Here is a 5621-nt window from a genome sequence, read left to right as displayed (position 1 = left end):
CTTAGTTTTAATGGAAAGTGGAAAATTATTCGTTTGATAAGCAAGTGCATTATCCAATGCAGAGATATGAATTTGGTAAAAGATAATGATTTTGTTAAAGCAAGTGACATTATTATTATTATTATTATTATTATTATTATTATTATTATTATTATTATTATTATTATTATTATTATTATTATTATTATTATTATTATGTGGTGATATAGTTATTTTCTGGAAATATGCCACAAAATTATTTTCTTTTCGCAGAATAGTTAAGTTACAATTATTACAGAAACATTTTTTTTCGTTATCCTTGTTAAATGTAATAAAATTATATTTTTCTATTATATGGCAATTATTAATTTAACTAAAACACCCGGAAAAAATACAGACCTGCCAGGTATCGTTAAAAGTTGATATTAACTAATGTTGCTAAATAAGCTTTCATTATTTAATTTAGTATTTTTTCATGAACTTTGTCACTTCCTACTTAATAAGAAGTTAGTGAAAGTAGAATACTTTATTTCCAGTTTCATTGTTCTTTGATTAACAAAAATAAGTTTTATCATACCCCGTTTAATTACAATGAAATATGTGTAGAACCAATAATCCTACCATTAAACACGGAGTCCCAGAAAACGTAATCACACTGCAGCTGGCTAATATAGATACGTTTAACTATCAATATGATGTGTCTAGACATATTTACAAGTACAGAACGATAGAATAGTCTATAATGACATTAAAAAGTAGAGTATTTCTTTGCGAATGTTGAAATGGATAAAGGCATGGCACATTTTTTTTTAGGAATTTTGCATTCCCTTTCTAGTTCTATATTAGCCAATTTGATAAAAGAGAAATCGAAAGAAACGTCTTATTTGTCCAAAGAATGTTAAGTTTTAGATCTACTGTACTTCTATCTTAAAAGTCAAATAAATTAATGTCTGGAAAAAAAGAATATTATCTTTTAGAGAATCGTATAACATGTTCATACCTGTTTTCTCAATAATTACCAATATCATAAGACGAAGAATTTTCCTCTGTTAATCTAATGAAAAGTTAAAATACTAGAGGAAAACATCATTCGTAAATTCACAGTCCTTTGTCATTCTAGAAAAATTATTTTTCATAATTTTCTTCCTCTATTCATAATTTAAGGAACTGGAACATCTTTAATGACAACTCTCTGCTTTGTTAACATTGCTTTACATTTATCCAAAATAGGTGGTTGAAAGCACACAAATTCTACTGAGTTCACTATCAGCCTTATTTCAGAGAACTACGGAAAAATTATACGTTGCTATAATATATCGTGCTTCTTATATACGTATATTGTTTTATCAAAGTAGAACACAAAATGTGCATTAAATAAATCGACAATCATTACATTTCACCGTAATTGCTTTTAATCCTTCTAACACTTAGTAGTTAATAGAAATTATGTGTCGAATGCAATATGTCCTCCATTAGAGCTGTATGATATTTAATGGGTTTTGTTACAATTACATGACTTGAAATGTACCATTCATTCAACTGCTGAAACAATAGTTGAATGTGTACATTTGAAGTATAACATGAACTATACAGTACCGATATCTACATATCACTTATATACAAAAGGGATACGATCAATTCCTTACAGAAGTAAAATTGATTCTGAAAGCTTTTATCAGAAATAATTGCTTCTGCTAAGTGACTTGTGAAATGTTCTCAAGTTTATAGTTTTACAATTATAGTTTTACACAATAATGGAAGTCGTACTTGCGTGACTTGGGCGAACTTTTGCCCTTCAGGACCCCTTACGTAAAGTCAATGATCTAGGTCTGAACAGGACCAACCCCTTAAACTTTGGAAACAGCCAAAATTTAGTATAACAGAATAGATTAGGGTATGTAGATCTGTAGCTTTGCGTGATCCATCTGATTCCCTTTTATGGGTAGAAAAATTCCCAAAAATGTTAATTTTGGACACTTTAGGCCTATTTTGTTCTCTTTGATGTGACCTTACTACATTATTTGGTTACTTGGATGAGTATAGTGGTAAATTTCCTCTTAAGTCATTGATGCGTCTTTCTTAAATTTTGTTAGGAATTCATAGGCTCGCCCCTTAAATTTGTAATTTTTAAAACTCAAAAACTAGTAATTGTTCTCTAGGATACTAATATATACCACCACTTACTCTAGCTTTTCTCTGATTAGCTATGGAATATCAGTGACCTGTCATAGGGGAGATTATTCTCTTGATTTTGACATGGGTAAGTTTGCACACGAGCTAAATTTAGGGAGAAGTACGTAAGACCACCTCTCATAAATTTTGGAAATTGGCAATTTAAAAATTTGGTGTAGTAATACGTGATTCGAGTATGTACCTATGTGAGTTTGGGAAGTCCATTTCGAGGGTAAAAAGAATACCAAAGAAATACCAATGACGGTGCCTGACCAATAATTGTTCTGCTTATTGACCTCACCGTTCACATGGAACAGAGCCTCATTACTAAAAACACACTAAAAGGAAACGTGTTATCCTCGTTACACTTCGTCATAGCCCGTTCTACAAATTGCATTCTCCTATCTGCGTTGTCCTCCGTTAGGTATTGCTGCAGTTGGAGATTTTATGGCTGCCACTTATTTCTGTGCAACACACGGAGTATCGATCTGTGACTTACACCTAACGGCAGCTAAACATCTGGTACTGTGTTTTGAGTTTTCACCAAGGATGCTAGAACTTCCGTTGCTGTTCCTGGGTGTTGGTTATCAAGGCATTGTTTGTCGTATACAGATCCAGAAACTAAATTTCTGCAAAATAAGCGACACTGTGGTATGTGCAATATTGTCTCTCTCTACATGCCAGGTATTGATATAATTATCGATTTTTCTGACACTGAGTTTCCTACTGATGAGACCAATTTCAATGGTTTTTGTCTGGTTAAAGCCATTTATCAATGCCTGAAAACAGAGCGCAAAACCCATTACATAATGCAATACGCAAAATTTACTTCACAAAATATCGTAACTGATTAAAGTTAGGTGAAACATAATTTGAGATTGAATTTCTGGTAAAATTTCAGGACTAACCCACACGAAAAATTCCAAAAGTCAATATTTTTCATTTATAGGGGCTCCAAAGGGGAATGAACTAATTCACCATGTTAATTATATTGGACATTTACTGGACCTATAACCTCATATTTAGGTACTTGGAATTGGAATAAAAACTTAAATTCATTTAAGCTTGTATGTTTTGTTAGCTTTACCTAAGTAAATCTAAAAATAAAAAAAAATCCAATTTTAGAGTGGTCTTTATGGGAACTGAAAATCTTTCCCATGTTATTTATATGGGACATCTTTCAACACTCCGAAATGTTTACGCATTTCCGGTAAGATAAAAACGATGAAATTTTGCATGATTGTAGCCTTCCGGGTCTAATCCGGGCCAAAAGTGAATATTTTTAATTTTCAAGGGCTCTAAAGGTGTGTTGAAGAAATCCCTGTGTTATTTAAATGGGAATTTTCTTGGGATGCAAAATCTTATCTTTTACGTAGTTGAAATAAGAAAAGAAACTTGATATTCGGTAGAATTGTGTGTTTAAGAGGTGAAAGACCGCAGGCAAAGCAAAGGCGGGGGTCTGGCCAAAGGTTAGTCAATTATGAAACCGCAATTGATAATAGATTTATATCGTTTAGGTTTGTGATATTAAACTCTCATCAAGAAAACATATTTTTGCTATCTACTACATTTTTTAACTATGAGGATTAGTATTTAAACCGGAAGTAGTAGCACGTCATCATTTCCGCTGTGATTAGAGGATTAAGTAGCAATTTAAAACTTACTCTTGGGATTAAGTATTGATATCGAAACTTCTTTTCTCACAATATGTAGCACTTTTTACTCTATGCAGACCAATAATGAAATCCGAAATGTACTAGATTTTAATTAATCAGTTCACTTTGTGATAGTGTAATAAAGCCGGACATCCAAGCTATCTTTGCTGTAGTTAAATTGATATCAAAAACTATAGCTTGGTATCTATTATAAAGTTTTACTATTACAATCAGTGTTGAAACCTGAAATCATATAAATTTCCAGCATTTCCGATTTGAATATAAAGTACAAAGTTTGAGACGAAACTTACTGTTGGGACATTCTTGCCATAATAAAATTCTCGCCAAAGGTTAGTCAATTACCGCTTTAGCTCTGTAGAGGTCACTATGAAACCAAAAGTAATAGTATATCTCTACCACTTTTCATTTGAGTAGTGTTACGCGTCCTGAGTCACTGGTCGTCAAAAAAAAAATCCAGCTCAATGTTTGGTTATCAAGGCTTGGTCTTGACTTTCAGCCTGTCACTTAGTGGGGAGACCTTAGGTTGACAAAACCAGCACCAAACCGTGGCCAACGAGGGTCACACAATATGAAGTCACTAAATGTGATATTAAGTTGAGCAGTGTTTCTAACTGATTTGGTGTCAAATTATTAATTTTATACTAGAGTAGCAGATCGGTAAAGAAACTATGTTAAAAAAGATAATGTATTAATGAATATGAATAAGTTGTTGATATATTTAGCTTCATTTTGTTTGTCAAAAATGTTACTCATGAACCAAAAAGTTTTTCTCTAGTAAAGAGGATTTCGAGACTTTTACAGTTTAACTATTAACGTTACCAAAAAAAATTGTTTTTGATTCTGATATAAAATGGCACCCAGATATATATATATAGTGGCGGATGATTAACGGAGGGGCTAAACCATAGTTCGCCGTTTTATTCAGTGTAAAGCAGGATTGAATCCCATTTTATCCAGTGTATAACTGAGCGTCAAGGGAGGACTACAGCTGCCATTGCCTCCCCTTGGATCCGCGCCTATATATATATATATATATATATATATATATATATATATATATATATATATATATATATATATATATATATATATATGGATTCCCGTTTGTATGGGTGTCCCTGATAAAGACTTGTCCACTGCTCTCGTTTGTATCCCAACACGGGTCTGGCTATATGGAAGTGTCTACGTCTACCAGCTTTACATTTTTATTTTTCTAAACTGAGATTTTATTTTCCTTTTGTCAATTATACTATTCATACAAAACTACGATAATTAACCCTGTCCACACAGAATGCAATAATAAGCACGCAATTATAAATAGGCCTATTTCTTAGTTTAATAATGAGCATTTTTTTTCTTGAGGTATCCTGATATTTTTCTAAGTATTTTCTATAGTAGGCCTACTTATAGAACAGAAGAATGTAACCATGGAGTTGTCAACTTAAATTCCATTAGTTTCAATTAAAATTCTATATATGCAAGGTTATTTATATTGTCTTACGTAAAAAGGATTTCATTGGTTGATTAGCTTCTCATTTCAGCACCGCCTACCATATGAAATGAAATCTGAACCATTACCTGGGTTTGTATCCTTGGCATGCAAGCGCGTTAATTCACTTTGTTCCAAAAGAGGTACATGTTAAACGCAACAGTTAATAAATTCAGTGGCGTATTGTATGGGTAACCGAGGCTACCGACGGTAGCCCTGCAACATTAAGAAGAAAGTTAATATAACACGTAAAAATTAATTTAAAACAATACGTTTACAGTTTATTATCTTTTTTTTCATGGTAC

The sequence above is a fragment of the Thermobia domestica genome, chromosome 10, assembly GCF_964235325.1.
Source record: "Thermobia domestica chromosome 10, izTheDome1.hap1.1, whole genome shotgun sequence".
NCBI lineage: Eukaryota > Metazoa > Arthropoda > Insecta > Zygentoma > Lepismatidae > Thermobia > Thermobia domestica.
Note: the sequence above shows the minus strand (reverse complement) of the source record.